Consider the following 21,691-nt stretch of genomic DNA (forward strand, 5'->3'; position numbering starts at 1 on the left):
ATAAATTGAACTCATTTGCCTTGTGAGCCTTAAGTATAATGTAAGTCATTATCAGGTTGAGACCAAATATCAAACTATGTGCTTGACAGCAAGTCCCTGCTGGCAAGAACAAAATTTAGAAGCTTAAACTTGTGTGGAATTGAAAAGATAAAGAGTTTTTCCCTGCAGATACATCTTCCAGGATGAATAAAAATATTTGAATATTCTGCTAGAAATATGTTGCTATAGCCATAAGCAAATAGTACAAAACTGCCCATATTTAAATAGGCAAAAAATGTTCCTGGCAAAATAAATTATTAATTTAAAATGATTACTATAGTAGCATGCATCTTTATACTTGTGTGCATGTATGGATGCACATTCACATACACATGCAAATATATGTATACATATGCACTGATATGTCTGTGTATAAACAGAATTTGTGTTGAAAAACTTAATGTAAATATACCTTAACTATTTCTAGTAGTTAACCAGTAGTACTAGTAGATAACTCCCCTTTCCCAAAGGTTAAAGTTTTTCAGGAAGGAAAATGATAACTATGTCCTCAAAGACTCAATAAACTTTTACTTATTACAGTAAGAATAATCCTGAGGCCACTCTGTGTTTAAAATAGCTGAAGCTTGTATCAAATTGACCCCTTCCAAACATAGATATCCAAGTATGGCTGAATGATACAAAAAGCCATAAATGTTTAAAAAAGAAAAAAAAGGGTGGGGGTAGAAGTAGCTCTAGAAGAGCTTGAGGGAAGAGAAATATTCCCCATGGGATGACAAGCAGATGAAAGGCAAAAAGTGAACACAGAATAACACAGGCAATGCTTTGATTTTTTAATAGTCCCTCCTTGTATTTTTACCTTCCCAGTAGATGGTAACCCAACCTCCTATGAGACCCTAATTTATAAGAATTGAGCACCTCTGTAGAGTCTGCACAGCATTAGAAGATAGGAATTTTGCTGAGAGTTAAAGCAAACCAATCCACATTTATGGATACTTATAACCATGTGTTTCAAAATAAATATTACAACCTATTATTGATCACGCATTGGGCCAGGAAGCAAAAATATAAGAGTAAAGAAATGAGCTCCATAATGGCATGAGGCTATGTTAAAAATAAATTAATTTTAAAAAGTCATTGTAGAAAGATGAAGATCCTGAGCACATTTGAGAATTGGAGAGTAGGTCAGTGTAACTAGGGCCTAGGGCCATGCTTCATCCGATTTGTGTGACTTCAGCATGAATATATCTGCATTTCACCAATAATCTTTCCTTTTTGTGGGAAGGAAGGTGGGCATCTATGGACAGAATGAACATCAGATAAAGATGACAAGAAAAGTAAAAATGTAACACAAACACAATCATGCCTTGTAGACGGGAATACTAGGAATGAGTGGTTTATTCTATTTTACTAAGTGTTTTTTTCTTTTTTACAGTTTTACGTATTTCAACTCAATATAAAATATGCCATTATATAGAACTATTTACAAAGATAAAAAGTAAATATCAATATATGTGTTTGTTTGTTTGTAAGACCACTGAAAATTGTATGAAACGAAGCACACCAAATTGGTGAGTCACAACAGCTGTTATTGGGGGAGTAGAAAAGGAATTATAATTTTCTTTTACATAATCTCTTTATTTTTGCCTTGTTAATACATTTATGTGTTTCAACTCAGAATTATATGAACTAAAAATAGAATTTGAAATGTAAGCTTGTGGTCTTGTGATATGGGTAAAGAGGTAGAAAGCAGAACTGAAATGTCATTGCAATAAACATTAAATGGACTCCCACTTTTAACTGAAGTCAAAGTATTAGAAGGTTAATTTAAAAGAACAGTAAACAAATACTCATAGATTATTGTAAATTAATATATTACAAAACAGTTATTCCAAATTTGTATTGGAAAATACATTCTCATTGGATTTACCTGGAATTTTTGTTCAATGTCTAAGAGGTTTCTATTGAGTGTGAATTTTTTAAAATTAAATTCAGTTTTATTGAGATATATTCACATACCATACAATCATCCATGGTGTACAATCAATTGTTCACAGTACCATCATATAAGTTATGTATTCATCTCCCCAATCTATTTTTGATTTTCCTTACACCAGAAAGAATCAGAATAAGAATAAAAAATAAAAGTAAAAAAGAACACCCAAATCATCCCCCCTCCCACCCTGTTTTTCATTTAGTTTTTGTCCCAATTTTTCTACTCATCCATCCATACACTGGATAAAGGGAGTGCGAACCACAATGTTTTCACAATCACACTGTTATCCCTTGTAAGCTACATTGTTATACAATCATCTTCAAGAGTCAAGACTGCTGGGTTGGAGTTTGGTAGTTTCAGGTATTTACTTCTAGCTATTCCAATACATTAAATCCTAAAAAGGGTTATCTATATAGTGTGTAAGAATGTCCTCCAGAGTAATCTCCCGACTACATTTGAAATCTCTCAGCCAGTGAAACTTTATTTCGTTTCTTTCGCACCCACTTTTGGTCAAGAAGATGGCCTCAATTCCACGATGCTGGGTCCAAATTCATCCCCGGGAGTCATATCCTGTGTTGCCAGGGAGATTTACACCACTGGGAGTCAGGTCCCATGTGGGGAGGAGGGCAGTGAGTTCACCGGCCAAGGTGGCTTAGCTAGAGAGAGGGGACCACATCTGAGCAACAAAGAGATTTGAATGTGAATTTTATATACGAAATACACATGAGTATGTCAGCTTATACACCAGAATATTAATATCCACCCTGTAGTCTATAATAGAATTGAAGCATTTCTAAAGTACCAGGACAACATCCTCTCATCCTTTCTCACTTAGACTCTCATAATAGCATCTGTCTTCCTTTCTCAACCTGCCCTTCTCTAAGCCATTTCCCTCCTATGGTAAGTGTTCATTAGTAAATATTCATCTGTATAAAATTCTCAAATGACTGGCCATTAGCTACAAGATAAAATCCATTCATCCACTCTCCTTTGAGCAGACTGTAATATCAGTCGTAAAATATTACTTATCTTTAAACTTTTCTGTTTACCTCTTGGGGTGGTGGTGGGGGGCAGGATATATACACATTGCGGTCACATGAAACAATTCAAAATGTCCCCTCCCATCTCTTATGAGATTTTTACTTCCTTGTCCCTTTCACAGGTTTCCTAGATTTTTCTTACCTTCTTATCCTCTCCAGTTTGTCTGCGTGTTACTCTTAGATAAAATTGACTTCCCTTGCCCCTTTGAACAACAGCACATGGTAACTTGTATGCTGCTACTATAATTATTTGCTTATAAGATTCCAACAGAAAAATTACTTAGTCATATTTGAAATATCAATGTTAACAGTGAGCTTAAAAAATGGTGGGTTTATCGATTCAGTGAAAATGAAAGCTTAAGTATGGGTAGATCTCAAGATTTTTTTATACTAAGTAAAGAAATAAATATGTAAAGACCTAAATCAAGAAAAATAACCCGTTTTACTTAAATTATTGTAAAAATAAATTGCCTCAAATAAATCATTTTTTAAAATAAATCTGTAGTGCAAAGCTCATATTGTCATGTAACCATTGATGCCAAGGATTTCCTACACTGACTTGAGAAATAAGCTACTTTAATAGAAGACAATTTGGACATACATAAGATTTTTTAAAAATTGCTTTTGAAAATTAAATCAAGTTGCATATCAAGCGGCTTTACTGCTATTAATTTTCCACCTTTATATTTAAAAAAATTCTTTTACTGGTGTTTTTTCCTAAAATACTACATGGCTATGTGTTTAATATATTAAATTTTCCATTCAGTTAAATGAAGACTCAAGTAGTTATCAACATTCTTGATGATGTCATGCAAGTAATATCATACATTTCTAGAAGAATATAGGTAACTTCAAAAAGTTGGGTTTTATTACCAAAGTTGAATGTAAAGAAGTTGGTTTACAATAGAGAATGTACTGTTATCATTCCCTGAGAGACTTGGGTAACCTAGAGGAGTGTTCTAATAATTTTTTAAGATACCAAAAAAATGAGATTTAGATACATCAAATTTAAGAGGAATGAGAAAGATCACTAAAAATTTCCATAGTATTTAGATAGGAATACATAGCTGCAAAAGGAAAACTATGTCATTTATCATAGAACTTAAAATTAAATACTTTATTTTCAGTAGCGATTTCTTAGTGAACTAAACATGTGATATCATAGTTGAACTGAAGCTCGACTTCAGGGCTGTACATGGATTAACACAATCACCAGGTCACCCTCTAACAACAGTAACCAAACTGGAGTGATTTTCCTAAGGCCTAAATGAGTCCCCTACTTTGTAAAACAGGTTAGGAACTAAAGTTTTCTTAACAGTAAATTTATACATTTACTATGCGAGATTCACTGAGATTTGAAAATATTATTTGGATAGAATTCAGATACTGATACAATTCCTTGACTGGTTCTTATTTATGTATTCCAGAGAGACGGCATGGTGTTTAAGCAGTTCATTTTTTTTTTCACCCCAATTGTACATCAGAGAGTTGTCATTTGAAGGTAAGAGAAATAAAATAACTTTGTACAGTAGGGCTTTAAGAAATAGGGCAGAGTTTACTAGACAACACTGATTAGAAAACATTCTCTTTACATCTAATTTCATGGACTCTTATGAAATACTTTACTCCACAGCTACAAAAATAATGCCTTGGCTTTCATAAGCAAAGGCCTTTTGACTTTTCTCCTTCTAAGAAAACCGACAGAGGCACAGCTCTCAGAAGTTCTGATTTGTATGGATGCTTTTTAAAAGTTGTTATGAGTAGATTCAAGAGTAACAGTGCAAGTACAATCCCTGGGTTATGAGGAGTAGATCATGATTCTCCCTGTATTTTAAGGATTTAACTTTAATGGATGCCATTAGAGAACCCAAGAACTTGCTCTATGCAGCATATAAACTGTGATATTCCAAAGAAAGACCAAACTGCCTTAAAGTAGATGAAGCATTAAAGGCAGAAAACAAAGCAGAATATATTGTATAAACACAGTAACAAATGAAGAGAAAAATTGGTCTCTGGAAACAGGCATAACAAATTCCTGATGGTATGGGAAATGAAGGTTTTGCTAATACCGATCCTGGGAGACAATAGGAGCCAACAACAGAGCTGCATTTTAATCATTCAATAATATTATTTTTATGATCCTATAGTACATATATTTACATAATAAAATTATTGTTTCCAAAATAGAAAGGAGAAGAGAGGAGACAAGAAAAAGGATGGATTACAATACATAATGCCGTTTCTGTTTTACTAAAGTCATGAAAGAGAAAAAAAAAATCAAGTTGTGATAATCAGAGGTAATGGAAACAGGTAGGCCAAGCATTTCTAATCTTAATTATCTTGTCCAGAAAGAATAGTTCAGAGAAGAATTACACATATTGAATGGTCCCAGAACAGTGGTTTATCCATATATATGTACCAATTTTTCTATGAAATAAAAAGACTAACAGAAGCAGTCATAGCCCTCAATGTCCACACAATTATATAGGGAGACATGATACAGAGAACTATAAATGGATGACATCACAAACATTTTATGACTAATCCCTCCCGGTTACGGGGACCAGAGATATTTTAAGGATGAAATCGCTTTGAATTAAGTTTAAGAATTTAAAAGTTGGAAATGAGGAGGGGGGATTAAAATCAATTAAACACAGAGAATTACAGGTATTTATGGAATGTAGTTTGGAGTCAGGAGAAGGTCTTGCATGTCAAACAAACATGCTTGTCCTCTATTTAGTAAGTGAACAAGAGTTAGTCACAGCTCATATGAAAACTGACTTATATGACAAGTACTCAAGTAAAGAAAACATATTCCAGCAATTGCTTGAAGAAACCATGATTGCTGTATAGAATATTGTACAACATTGTGCAAGTAAAAGTTTGTTAAGAGTTGAAAGAGGGCAGTGGTAGAGGAAATAAAGAATAATAAACAAGTATAAGAGATTGTATTAGCCAAGATTCCCCAGAGAACTGATGGGATATGTAAGTATTATGAGATTTGCTATAGGAATTGGCTCTTGTGACCATGGGTTTTGGCAAGCCTGAATTCTGTAAGGCAGGACACACACTGGGAACACTGATGAAGGTTTTGATGAAGTCCCCAGTGGCTGGCAGATGTGGAGACAGAAAATGTTCTTTCTGACAGCTGAAATGATCAGTTCTCCCTTTAAGTCCTTCACCTCATTGGATGAGACATCTGTCGTTGCTGAGGCAATCTTCTTGTTGATTGTTGATATAATCAAACATAGATGCAATCAACTGACAAATGATGTATATCCACGAAATACCCTCAGTAACAATCAGGCTGGGTCTTGCTTTAAGAAAAACTGGACACCATAACCTAGCCATGTTGACACATGAAATTCACCAACACAGAGAAGAAGAAGGAGGCAGAATCCATATAGTATTTGGTCACCTATTGCATGTGGAAAAAGAGGGGGCTTGAATTTAAAGAAGGAATAAAGATAACTAAATTTTGAGTCTACTTACCTGGGCAATAAGAAAATGAAGAAATGTTGTGTTTGGGGAGTAGGGAGGATGAATTTTACAGTTTGTAAATATTTGTTCTTATTGTGGCTATATGCCCAGCATATATTAGAATGTCTATAAATTAATGTAGTATTAAATAATATCTAATTATAAAATATTATAGTAATATTATAGTGATTTATGACTTTATTTTTGTTACAAACTATCATTATACATAACAAGTATTATTTAATATTTGAAATTGATATAATATATCCAACTCATCCTCCTGCATCCCATCTGTAGGAGTAAAATAAAATTAATAGAGTGGTAAAATAACTGTTCTCTGTAAGTAAATGAATACAATAAAATTGTTCTCCAGCATGCATTAGAAAAGCAACTAAGGTTGGGTGCTTTGATAACAAAAGTCAAACAGATTAGTTTCTGGAACATAGAAAGCACACAAAAGATGTTTAGATCTTATCTGGCCTACCAGACAAAATGTGGTTTTGAAGATAATGAAATGTACCCTAACTTATATAAAATTTGCTTTCTGGAACATTTCAATCAACTTTCTATTAAACTTTTGTAAATATTTAACTATTTAAAATAGCATTTAATTTTGCTAACATATTTTAACATGACTTCTATTACTAAACACCCAGTAATTGAATATGTTTAATCATATTCACCATTGAACTAATCAGTATGCTGCCATTTTAAAGCAACTGTTTATATTAATTTAGATGTCCTGTTAATATTCTGAGTTGCCTAAGTACTACCAGAGTTAATATTCTCATTCATTAAGTACACATAATATGAAAAGGGGAATATATTTCAGTAATGGTATTAGGTAGAATTTTTTTCATTCCCTACTATTTAAAACTCTTGAAGTTTTTAGAAAAATAGACTGTGAAATTGTCTGTACCATTTACCTCAAATCCCTAAATGAAAATTGATAACATTTGTCACATAGTTGGTCAATTTTGCAGTGAATTATTTCACCAAAAAATGAATATGATCATTCTGTAAAATGCAGTACACATATCTAAAAGTATTCCTGATTCTTATTATATTTGTTGCACACTGTATATGAGGTATGAAGTAGAAAATCATATGAGAAAATAACATACAATGTTGGGTAATTAATGTATGTTTGTCTAATATTCAGGTTAAAATAAAGCTAAGGGAGTTATGATGAACAAAAGTCAGAAAAATATATCGAAATGCTTTCTTCAATGACAATGAATCAATGTGGCCCTTCCAAACAGATGATTATTTATGTAGAAGTTCCTTATATCTATAAATAATAACTCTAATATGTGACAAACTAGTAAGTTCCAATAGGTAAATATGAAAAACAGATAACAGAAAGATGGAGAAATTAGAGACATTTCAAATGGGGGCTGCATGTGGAAAAGCATTTTAATAAGTTAAGATTTGGACTGCTTTGAAAAATAAATAGATTTAAATAAGAAGATAATTCTAAATGGAAGGACCAGATGAAAGAGTTTAAAGGGGACTTAAGGATCAGATTTTGTGAGAAACACTTGTTTTCAAAATTGGGAGATTATGAAAATCACTTGGGAGAATATTTAAAGCACAAATCCCTTGGCTCCAAACCAGACCTCCTGAGTAATAGTCCCCGTGGTTGAGTAGATGGTGGAAGAATGATTTGGTTAACTTTGCAGAATGAATGGAATTTTTTTCCTAAGTAAAGTTCAAAGTGTTTGTGTAAAGAGATTTATAATATGCAATTTTTATTTTACAAAGATTTTTCACAGTAAATGTGTAACGATATGGAGAAGTGAGTGGAATCCAGTTGACTAATTTTAAGGTTATTAAAATTACACAGTTGAATGATAGTGAATTATTGGCTTTTCATAAAAGCCTTAGTAACGGAAATAGTAACTGAAATAAGGCAATGACAAATACTTTGCTGTTAAAATCAATAAGGTATGATACTCAATTAGTTCAGAGGGGAGAAAAAAAATTTAAAGATGACTCCCAGGTGAAATGTTAATTCCATTCTGAGACAAGGGCAACGAAAGGAAATTATTTTAGAAGATTGTAGTAATGTAGAGGGTAATGATCTGAACATGTTGATTGCAGAATGGCTGCCCAAAATGCATGTAGAAATTCCATTTGGTCTTTGATGAGAACTATCAGGTGCTCAGAAGAGAGAGTCAGGCTAAAGACAAAGAGTTTGGGGTAGCTTAGTTAAAAGAACTGAAGGCACATATAAAACAAATGGTAATTTCATAAAAATATGTAAATAATATGAAGATTATCTCTTCACTAATTTATAAATCTGTCTCATAGGAATTGGTCTTGTGAAACTTAAGTTCTAGAGATGAAGACAGGCAACAAATCATTTAAAATAAATTAATAATTTCAATAAACATAGTAATGCATATTATGTAGGATAAAGAGATGCCTTTAATTAGAGATATCACAGTAACATTTTCTTTAGATCAGATATTTGAGCCGGAATTTGTAGACAGTGAAGCGCATAGGGCACAGCTTTTCAGTCTAAGAAAGTGACATATAAATCTATCTGTTAGAAGGAAAAGAAAGGATTGGGTGCATCTAAAGAAGAGAAAGTAGTTCTCCTTTGGTGAACAATGTGAAGAGAACTAATATACTTGCAACAACATAAAGGAAATAAGCGGCAGCTACAAACAGAGGATGCTGAGAACCTGATTGTTAATCAGGTCTTAAATTAATAACTTCTCTAGGCATTTGACATTTAATGAGATGATGCTGATGTCTTCATATAACAGAATTATTAAACTTTTGATTATAAACTAATACTTATTAATATATTTAAGTAAATGAATTATGCATGCAAAATAAGAAGCATACAATTTCAGATGTCAAATAGAGAGTTGATAATCTTAATTTGGATCTTAGGGGAGTTACATGTGTGTACACTCACATCCAAATGTTATTTAAAGTTCTGGGATTACACATTAACTTGTTATCACTCAAAGGAAAGTGTAGATACAGCAGGGGTGTAAGGCAGAGTTTAAAGGTATTCCAATACATAGAAACTGGGAAGAAAAAGGGGAGACAGAAAATGAAACCAGTTAGGAAGCAGAGCTGTGATGGCTAATTTCATGTATCAACTGTGTTAGGATATGGTGCCCAGTTGTTTTTTCAAACATGGGCCTACTTGTTACTGTGATGTTGTATTGTAGATTGGGTTCACACCTATAGTGAGTTGAGTTCATCTACAACTATCAAAGAAGAGGTGGGTAATCACCAATGTGGATAATCTCCTCATCATATCAGTTGTACGTCTTAAAAGCCAAAACTGAGGGTTTCAGAGATCAAAAGAATTCCTCCTTCTGTTTCAACCTGGCTTTTGCAGAAATTTCCAGCCAGCCAGCATCCCCTGGGGATCCCCATTATTGGAGTTTCTAGAGGGCAGTCTGCTCTACTGAGTTTGGACTTCCCAGCCCCCATAGCCATGGGAGCCAATTGCTTATAATAAAATTTCTTCTTATATAGGCATATCTTTATATGTACATATATGCACATACATTAAAATATATGTATTATCCTTAATGTATACATATAAACTGATGTTTCTGTTTCTCTGGAAAACCCTTTATAATACAAGAGGCAAGTGAGACATAAAGAAAGCTAGGAGTCTGGTATCAGAAGCCAATACAAATGTATTTTAAGGAAAGAGCTGTCAAAGGCTTTTCAAAACAGTGCATTCTCATTGAGAACCTTAACAAGAACTCTTTAATATGAAGCTAGACTTAAGTGGATTGGAGAGAGAATATGGACATGAGAAAGTGGAAGATAAAACTGTGGAAACGTTATTTGATTAGATTTACTGTGAAAGTAGAAAAAAATAGATGGTGGCTTGGAAGGGTGTACAGTGTAGACCAGGAGCAGGTTTTCTTTCTATTTTTTTTTAATAGTTGAGAGATCAGAGAATATTTTCATATGAATATGAATTATCTAATAGTTTAGATGAGATGTTTAATATAAGGTACAGAAGTGATAGTAATCCTCAAGAAGTTGAACAAGGACCAGATTCCCAGAGCACAAACAGAAGGACTGGACTTGATTTAATGGTGATATTCATCCATTAAACAGATGGATTAAGAGAAAATGGAAACACATGCAGGAAATTGTAATTCAAAATTGTAAATTTAAAATTGTAAATTAAATTTGAAATTGGACATTTGAGTATAGTTTCCTCTAATGTCTCCTGTATTTTCCAAAAACTCATGATTTGAAGGGCAGTATAGTATGGGCAATATTAAGATCAGTGAAATTATAAAATAATAAGTGACCTGGCTTAGAATGGAAACAATATGGGATGGCTGGGAAGTGTCAAATATATATATTTGGCTCACATGTGTGAGTGTGTGTATGATAGAGATATTTTCTGCAGATTTATACAAATTATGTAAACTCTTTTGCTCTAGTAAGTAGTATGATTGAACTAGAAAATATGGAGATCAAATATATATATTTGAATATATATATTTGAAAATATGAAGATCAAATATATATATTTGAAACTTGAAGTCACAGTTATTTGCAAAGTAAATCACATTTGTGTGATTTTTCTCCAGCAATATTGAGTTATTTAGATTGTCATGTATTAGTTCTTTTTTATTTTTGTTTTATTTTTCTCTGTTTGTTAGTTCTTGATTGTTGTTTTTTTCTACTGAGGGACTATATTTGTGGCTGTTTCTCAGGTATATATGATAGAAAGAGAACATAGGAGTGGTTTTGACAGTGATTATAAGGAAACTGTGGAATCACATTTAGGTAAAGAGAGGGTTACTGTAGAGTGGAAAAATGTTGAGGGGTATAGCTTCAGTAATTTTAAAATCTCCATGTGGTTAAAATATTTCTAGAGGAAGTCAGCAGGAAAGCTAGAGAGCAGTAAGAAGAAAGAATGGGATAGTTGAAATCAGCATATCAGGATGGTTGAAATCAACATATCAGATGTACTTTAGCAATTGGTGATAAATGTTCAGGGTATGACCACCAAAGTGGGGGAATTAGGAGGAATGAAGGAAAAAGTATTTGTGGTTTGGAAGTGAAGTACTTTATAGATGTTTCAGTTGGGTGGTTCATCTAAAATGATGATAATAGAACATCAAGTTAAAAGACATCATGACACAATATGGAAAACATTCAGGGAATATGGTTCAACAAATTGGTAACTGAAGGCAGGGACAGACAGTATTGGTTAGCACAGATAAAGATTGCTCTCTTTAATGGGGCTCAAACTTCTGAACAAAGAAGGAGGTCTAGTAGTTTGGATTCACCAAAAGAGGACAGGTAGATATCAAGCCCACTTTTTGAGGTATGTGGGTGGGAGAGATAAAATATTCCCTGCTTGAGATACCTGCATATTGTAAAGTGTTGTCATGGAAAACCTGGTTAAAGAGAAAGCAAAACATCAAGACCCTATTTCAAAAAATAGTTAAATATGAGACGAATCCTGCTAGTCATAAAAATGGTATTATGGAGACTTGATGGAAAGGAAGTAATGGGATAGATTAGGGATTAGAAACAATATGGGTATAAGAATCTTGGTGGCAAGGGGGGATATGGGAGGACTGGGTTTTTGAAAGTATCTGAAATAAAGAGGGATGTTAGACATGATAGGAATAGTGCAGCCATCCTTTAAGGTAAATCACAGTAGTCAGTTCAAATTATGAAATTGGGAACATGATCTGGAGTGGGGCATTGTCTGCAACTTTTTAATAAGAGAATCATGCAAAGAACATGTGTGAGTGTGTGTATGATAGAGATATTTTCTGCATATTTGTACAAATTATGTAAACTCTTTTGCTCTAATAAGTAGTATGAGTGAACTAGAAAATATGAAGATCAAAACCTTACTAATTTAAGTTTCTAAATTAAGAAAACCAAAAGAATATCAACTAGCAGCACTTCTCTTTCCTTATGTGAGCTGAGCCAGGAAAGAGTACAAAAAATATCCTATCTGAAAAGAGGAAAAATTGATCATTAAGAGTTGTAATTGAAAAAAGCTTTAAATGTTAATGAATCTGATAAAATATTTATTAATCAAATTCAAAATGCATACAGATTAAGATTAGAGGTCACACAATCTAATTAACTAATTAAGAAATATCACTGCAGAATACATTATATAATGTATCAAATGTTTATAATATTGAAATGGTATTACACAGGAAATATGTAATCTGGGTTATAAATATTAGTTATCATCTTTATATAACCTTTATAATCAAAAGTTTCATGTGTGAGGAAATTATCATTGCATGGAATAGGAAGGCAATCACACTGGGTCATTAATAAATTTCGTGATAAAAAAGGAGACAATTTTGATTGCTATTTTCCAAATCAGTGTGATCACTACAGTATGGTTGCATCATTTTACATTCCAAGAGACATTGATCACAGTTCTTGGAGGTTCAATGTGACATGTTTCACTTGATTCTTTACTGTTTACTCCCTTAAATCTTCACATTTTTACATCTTTACATTTTACTCCTGTTAGATTCTAAATTAGAATCAATAGTATAGTTTTCTACAACCCATGCAAACTTAGGACTGGAATCAAAATTACATTCACTTCCTAGCTGTGCACTTTCAAAATGTTTAGAATTTGGAAGATCTTCCTCAAGAAGGAGGGGAGATTTGCTAAAGTCACCCCAGTAATTAATGGAAGGAAATGAATAGGGAAAACCTTTTATTTTCATCATAATCAACAAGTACATTAGTGATCAAGCAGGTAAGAGAGGTGGTTGATTTAAGGAGAGGGATGGATAATCAGTGTCCTCATGATAGAAGTGTGGATTAATTGATATAATATTCTCTCCAGTGTCATCAGTCAAATCTGCCACTTCTCTTTCTTGAAGAATTTGTGAGTGATAGGGTTGATGAGTAGTATGAAAACATTACTTGAGTATTGCTTCATCTTAGATAGTGGAGGAGAAGGTCTTAATGAAAATATAAGATAATATGATTCATTGCTATAAATGATGTTAATGTTGAATTGCTCGTCAATAAGCTACTTGTATTTAATTTCATCTTGCTTGCCATGCATCCCCGAAATTATTGCTCCTTTTTCTGCTTTTATCTTTGACTTATGATTTATATTTTATAAACAGCTTTATTGATCTATAATTTACAGTGTACAATTTTGTGCATTTGGCATGCATATAAACCTGTAAAACTTTCACCAGCTTCAACTTAATGTAACTATCCACTATCCCCTAAAGTTATGATTTATGTTTGATTTTCTCTAACTTTCTTTTCTCTACATCATTTGTTCTCTATATGAATTATAGAACCTCAATCCACAAATGCTAAATGCTTCTTTGAGTATTACTTAGCGCCAGAACCCACCTACAAAAGTATACCAAGCCAGTATGCAGCAGTTATTACTCTACTACAAGACTTCCAGTAAAATAAAACCATTCTCCATAGAACAGGACTGCAATTTACAGCATCAGGGCTGTTTTAGAAAATGCCGTTGTCATGCTCCTTATCTCCAGGATGATTATATAGGCTTCCTTGTTGTATTACAGATAACCAGATTGAATTAGATTTTCCCATATCCCTTCACAAATTTTGATCGATATTACCGAGGCCAGTCCAATTGCTAAGTGATTCGTCTATCCTAGACCCTGTTTCTGCCAATTATCCCAACTACTGATTGTGTATATTACAGGAGATGATGATGATGCTGATGACGATGACAGTGATGGTGTTTTATAAAGCTCAGCAAATTAAATATTCATTACAGCTTGGAATAGAAGCAAATATATCTTAGATGATTTTTAATTAAGGAATGCTTTTGAAGTTGAAACTTTTATATATGACCACATGAATACATTTCCATTCAATGCCTTTTAATGAGTGTATATGAGCAAAAAATGAACAGAATTAGTATGCCCATGTTCCCAAAGTAATTGCAATTTTGCTTAAGATATTTTCTCATTCAACCATGTCTTAAGTTTGCTCACTTATCTTAAGTCTCACTTTGATTAATGGAGTAATCATTAGAATTGCTGATTTAAAAACCTCATTCAGATCAGAAATTGTATTACTCAGATTTTTCTCAAGCCATTGTTCTCCTTCTGCAATACCAGAACTATATCGTGGTACTTTTCTCTATGTGTAGCATCTAGTGTTATGGAAAATTTATTTAAGAATAAAGATCCTTAGAACTGCACAATGTTAGACATACTAATAGTGAAGTTTTAAATCAGAAAAATAGAAAATTTGCAACTACATTAATATATATATATAAATATATATACACATATGGAGCTAGTTGCTATATGGTGCGTCATTGGAAGACAGGGTCAGGCACAGCAAAAACATTCAGCAAGTAGAGAACCTAAGATGGCAGCTAGGTGAGAAAGGGCAAAAAAACACCTCCTTGAAAAATACTAGATAAAAACCACAAAGTGACCCAGAACACCAGTTCCAGAGTAGCACCAGCCAGACAAGGTCTGTTAAATCTATGGGGACCGTGCATTTGGTGAAACCAGGAGTCTGCATTCTGAAATGAGTGAGTGAGTCAGCTGAAAGTCCCTTAGCCATGCTGCAGTGTGGGGAAACGGTGGGTTGGCATTTGGAGACAGACTAGTTCTTTAAAAAAAAAAAAAAAAAAAAACCCGGGAGCAGCTTCAAATACAACGGGGAGAGCCCCACAGTGAAGCACGGCAGGGGAGGGCTGGGCTAATGCCTCAGTGTCTGGTGTGGAGGATACCCCTTCCCACACCCGCTGCTGACTGACTCAGGCCCAGGGGAGCAAAGGGGAGCCAAAGGGAGAAAGGACCACACAACTTGCAGTCATCTCTCCAGTGGGCAGGGGATGCTCCTGCCCAGGGCTGGACCCACAGCCCAGAGCCACCGGGAAGCCCAGTATGACAGGGAGTCTTTCCTGCAGCACCATGCACACACCACAGTGTCACCCATGTACAGGGGCTTTTAATACACCCATGGCTGACTGTCTCAGAGCTGGGAGGGCGGAGCTGTGTGGAAAGGGGGAAGTTAACACATCCCATTCAACCATCTTTGAAGTGGGCTGGGAACTCCCCTGCATGGCCCAGCATCCCAGGGCTTCCCTGGAGGCCAGCATGCACTTGTGACGTGGCACGGCCCTCCCCCCCTCAGCAGAGGTCCTGGAAGACCACAGCAGGGAAGGGGGAACCACTCGGAAATCCCAGGGAACCTATGCCAATACCAAGGACTTGTGGGTCAGCGGCAGAGAACAGCCTTAAATCCCTGGGAACATCTGGGAGGTTTGATTATTAAAGCTGCCCTTCCTCCTTAACTGCTCAGACACACGCCCCTCATTCAGGGTGGACAACACTGACAACACACCCAAATTAAGTGCACCAATTGTACCCCACAAGGATCAGATCCCCACACACCACAAAGATATAGTGGGGGAGAACTGACTTGAGGGGAATAGGTGCCTCACAGAAACCATCTGCTGGTTAGTAAGAGAAAGTGTATGCCACCAAGCTGCAGTTCTGACAGATTAGAGATAAAGTAATGCAAATGCCAAGAGGCCAAAAACAACAGAAAATCTTAAAGCATATGATAAAACCAGAAGATATGGAGAACCCAAACCCAAACACCCAAATCAAAAGATCAGAAGACAAACAGTACTTGGCACAATTAATCAAAGAACTACAGACAGGCAATGAGAGCATGGCACAAGATATAAAGGAAATGAAGAAAAGCATGGCACTGGATATGAAAGACATAAAGAAGACCCTAGAAGAGCATAAAGAAGAAATTGCAAGAGTAAATAAAAAAATAGAAGATCTTATGGGAATTAAAGAAACTGTAGACCTAATTGAAAAGACTCTGGATACTCATCATACAAGATTAGAGGAAGCTGAGCAACAACTTAGCATTCTTGAGGACCACAGACCAGAATATGAAAGAACAAAAGAAAGAATGGGGAAAAAAAGTCGAAAAAATTGAAATGGATCTCAGGGATATGATAGATAAAATAAAACGTCCAAATTTAAGACCCATTGGTGTCCCAGAAGGGGAAGAGGAGGGTAAAGGTCTAGAAAGAGTATTCAAAGAAATTGTTGGGGAAAACTTCCCAAACCTTCTACACAATATAAATACACAAAGCATAAATGCCCAGCCAACTCCAAATAGAATAAATCCAAATAAACTCACTCTGAGACATATTCTGATCAGACTCTCAAATACTGAAAAGAAGGAGCAAGTTCTAAAAGCAGCAAGAGAAAAGCAATTCACCACATACAAAGGAAACAACATAAGACTAAGTAATGACTACTCAGAGGCCACCATGGAGGCGAGAAGGCAGTGGCATGACATATTTAAAATTCTGAGAGAGAAAAATTTCCAACCAAGAATACTTTATCCAGCAAAACTCTCCTTCAAATTTGAGGGAGAGCTTAAATTTTTCACAGACAAACAAACGTTGAGAGATTTTGCTAATAGAAGACCTGCCCTACTTCAGATACTAAAGAGAGCCCTGCTGACAGAGGGACAAAGAAAGGAGAGAGAGATATAGAAAATTTTAGCAGACATATATAGAATATTACATCCCAGGTCACCTGGACACACATTCTTCTCTAGTGATCATGGATCTTTCTCCAGAGTGGACCACATGCTGGGACAAAAAACAAGCCTCAATAAATTAAAAAAAAAAAAATGAATTTGTTCAAAGCACATTCTCTGACCACAGTGGAATACAAATAGAAGTCAATAACCATCAGAGATGGAGAATTTACAAACACCTGGAGTATAAAAATGAGGGGGAGATTAAAAAAAAATAACTCCACTATTTACTTCCTACAGGATCTAAAATAGAGAAACTATAATGATAAATTGGTGGTTTTGGACTCAATGTAAAATATGTAATTTTTGACAAGAACTACATAAAGGTGGGGGAATGATGGAGTACAGGAACATAGTTTATGTGTCATATTGAAGTTAAGTTGGTATCAAAGAAAAAAAAGGTTGTTATAGATTTAAGATGTTAAATTTAAGTCCCATGGTAAACACAAAGAAAGTATCAGAAAATATGACCATAGAGATGAAAAGTAGAGTAGGAGTTCCGAGAAGTGGGGGAAGGGGCAATGGGGAGTTAAGAAATGAGAGTATGGTTTCTGTTTGGGGTGAAAGTAAACTTCTAGAAATGGGTAGTGGGAAGGTGATAGCATTGCAACATTCTAAATGTGATTAATCCCACTAATGGAAGGCTAGGAGGGGGTGGAATGGGAAGATTTAGACTATATATATGTTTCCACAAATGAAAAAAAAAAAAGTCTAAATAGATGACAATTAAATGCCAAGGATGATCCTGGGTGGGATCTGAGGATGGAAGAGAGGAGGCTCAAAGGAGCACAGATGGGACACACACACACACACAAAAGGAAATATAGAATGTAAGCTTTGTATCAATGTTGAATTTCTTGAACTTCTTAGCTGCGCTTAATGAGACTGCATAAAAGAATATTCTTGTCCATGGGAAAGGTATATGTGAATTATATTGTTTGTTCAAAGATATGTGCAGCTTGCTCTCATATGTTCAGAGGACAGAGCAATAGATGATGGATGATAGAGAGGGAGGAAGGGAGGGAGGGACAGAGGGAGGGAAAGAAAGAAACGGTGGTGTGACAGGATGCTAAAGGTGGTAGATCGGGGTATCAGGGGGAGGGGGGTCGGGGTATGATGGAGTTCTATGTATGGGGTTTGCACTCTTTTTGCAACTCTTCCTGTAAGATTGAATTTATTTCAAAATAAACTTTATTAAATCAAAAAAAAAGAAAAAATAATCACCAAAAAAAAAAAAAAATTCAGCAAATGACTTTATTACTTACACAAAACAAAGGGTCCAAAAGAGCAGGGAAAGAGATTCCATCCCCTGGGGAGGTCAATTGCTTGGGTCAGGGACAGTGATTGGCAGCTCTGCATGTCATGCTTCCAGTCAGAGAGGAGAGACAAATCTGTCCTGCCTGTAGGTGCTGTGTTTATACAACTCAGAAGGAGAGGCACCTGCCACTGAGAATTCTTCCCTTATCAGCAGCTAGGAATGCTTGTTCCTGGTTTCTGGGTTTAAGACATGGCCAGGCCTTTTCATTAGACATAACATCTTCCAGGGGCTGCAGAAAGGAAACGTATTGAAACATCTGCATACAATGGAAAAGGAGACAGGGTAGGTGAAGCCTGGGAGATGGCTGCTAGGTATGTCCTTGACTTTCCCAGCAATATAGATAAATGTGTGTATATACATGTATGTGTGTGTATACATATATATAGGCTTCTACATATATTTTAGAAGGCATATATGTTTATATGAATCTGTATGTATGTACTCATGTGTATTCTGACATGTACATTAAAACAGGAAATGTATTTTAATCACGTATTTAATTTTCTACAGTTCATTAAATTTTATCATACTGTTCCCATGATATAGAATCTTTTTTAAAACTTTTTTTGCTAGTGTTCTCTCAGGTATTTATAACATGTTGAGAAATCCTGCTTTTTAAAAACAAGAATTTTTTTAAAGATGGTCTATTTTTAATTAAATAATCCCCCTACTGTTGAGTATTTGAACTGTTGATACATTCTGTAATTTCACTAGGACATTTCTTGGTGTGATTTATTTTTATTAACTATCTATGAGACCCTTTGCAAGTCATCAGTTGGAGGATTTGTGTCTTTTGCTGTTGTATTCAACTCATATGAATTATTGTCTCTGAATCAATCCTTTGCTTATTCTTGCTTTTTTCCATTTCTGGAATGAATGTTTTACATATGATATATATGTGTTTTTTATTCTCCAAATGTATTATTCTTTCTTTCAAATATCAATCTTCTTAATTCTCTAAGTTCTGTTCTGGTTAATTTTGTTACACCTGTGAACGAATTCACATTTTATTTATGAGTAATCTACTAAATAATCCTTTCAATGAATTCTTTAGTTTCAATGATTTTGTTTAAATATCTATGTTTAAATATAACATTCTTTTGCCTGTATTTTTTTTTATTTCATAATTATTTCTGTTATATCCTCACATTTTAAATATATATCCTTTATATTTTGTCTTGGCTTGTGTTCCCTGGAAAACAGGGCTTTACTATTGATTACGTGCTAATTGCTTTTAATCATATTTTTAATTGTAGCATATAATGTATACATAGAGGTGGTAACTTTCCAAATGCACTTTAACAAGTAGTTAGAGAGCAAGTTTCAAATTTGGAATGTAATCACACTCAGATCTACACATACTTGTCTATGGTATCTGGCTCTAATCCTATTAAATGGGATCTCCATTTTTATGAGAACCATGACTTTACATCTTTCCAAAGAGGGCAGATTAAAGTCCAAATAGTTATAGAATCTCCTTCATGGCTTTATTCAGTCCCAGTAACTTAACCAGTCTTAAAGTAAGTTAGTGAATAAAGAGATCTTGTTGCTGCAGCTTGTCCTGGGCCCGTATCTATCACCTTTCTCCCCCAGTAACTCTAGTAGTAGTTGCTGAACCTTGGCCATCCTTTCTGCAGTTAATGTTGCTTGATTGGGATGATGAATTAATTTTTACCCCATAGGCATCTGAGACTTTTGGTTGCTGTTATTACCCTTTGACATTTTTCATTTGGCATGGAGTATTTACTAAGAAGAGGCCCCACCTTCTTCCTCAGGTTCAGATATATTCCACCTGTTTAGTAACAAATATAATTCTAAGGTATTCAGGGTCAAACACCACTATCATGAGAAATCCAAAGTGGTCAGATGATAGAGATAGTATTGGTATCATAGCTATTCTAAATGGGAATTCCATGGTGGGCCTCTAAATAATCAGAGTCTAGATTTGTGGGTGCAGGATGCACAAAAGTCCATAAGTGGGTCACTGAGATTGATGGTGAGAGGCCCACTTCCTCATCCATTTCTGGGTTCCCTGTCCTTTGTGTTCTAGCTAATGGGGGCACAGTATCGTATTATCAGCACTTGGTTCATTGCATATATCACATTCTAGAGAACAGCACCCATATTTAAAGTGTATTGTCCAAAATCTTAGCTGAGTGTTCACCTGCGTATTAAATAATGCAATCAGGTTAACTTCTTCTGTTTAAACAGGCCAGTGATATGACCAGTGAATTGCATCATCAGAGGCCTATTTTAGGACTTCTCTTCTATAACATAGGTCCATTGATCTGATGCATTTTGTGAAAGATACCCTATAAATAGTTTAGGTATTTTATAAGTCCTTGCATGGTGTTGCTGATGGGGACACTTAAGGCAGAGAAGGAAAATGCATATCCAGAATAGGTGTACTTTCTGTTAAGGGTTAATCTCCACCAATCCCAACGTATAACGTGTCCAACATCATTGACCTGCAGTCAAGTGACTAGCTGATCTCCAAAAAATGTGTTCTTGAATTGTCTGCATTGGCCTCTGTTGCTCAACAGTATGTATGCCTTCATCAGTCTTGGTATGAGGAAGCACATCTTCTTGAACTTACGCACAGTATTCATCCCTACCGTTGTGTCCTGTCCACTTTCTTCATAGAGCCATACATAGTAAAAGGTGCTGTGGAAACAGGCTGTCTGCCATCCAAAGGATGGGAGCCCTTTCCAACCTCTTCATTTAATCTCTTTTCTCTGGTGAGTGATTCCAGGTGTGCAGTAGCATAACACATGTTCTACATACCTTGTCCCTAGTCACATGAATAAATTCATATACCTCTAACCTAAAACTACTTGTCACTGTTCCTGTATTTTGTCTCTTGCATTTCTCTAAGTAACTAGCAAGCTATTTGCCATTGCCTGTGGGTCAGTGTATAGCCATACCTCAGGCCACCTCTCCCTCCTTATGAAAATAATCATGCACTCTGATCTCAAGTGTGCCTCTTGGGGGGTTTCCCTTTATCACTGTCTTTTATTGGCCCTACTGAGTGGGGCTGTAATGGGGTGGCAATCAATTTCTGACTATTACCAATGATAAAACAGAATATTCACTTAAACAGTGCCAATTCTTGTTCTCCTCCCTTGGCTGTTTGTAAGAAATTTCCCACGAGGCTAAGGAAGCTGATGGGGATGCGTTTTGTACCACGGAAATAGGCGATATGGAATTTGGAGGCCTTGTTCAAGGAATTAACTCATGATTCCGGATCACTGAGCCTGGATTTAATTTTATCACATC

Source organism: Choloepus didactylus, chromosome 12 (assembly GCF_015220235.1).
Source record: "Choloepus didactylus isolate mChoDid1 chromosome 12, mChoDid1.pri, whole genome shotgun sequence".
Taxonomy (NCBI): Eukaryota; Metazoa; Chordata; class Mammalia; order Pilosa; family Megalonychidae; genus Choloepus; species Choloepus didactylus.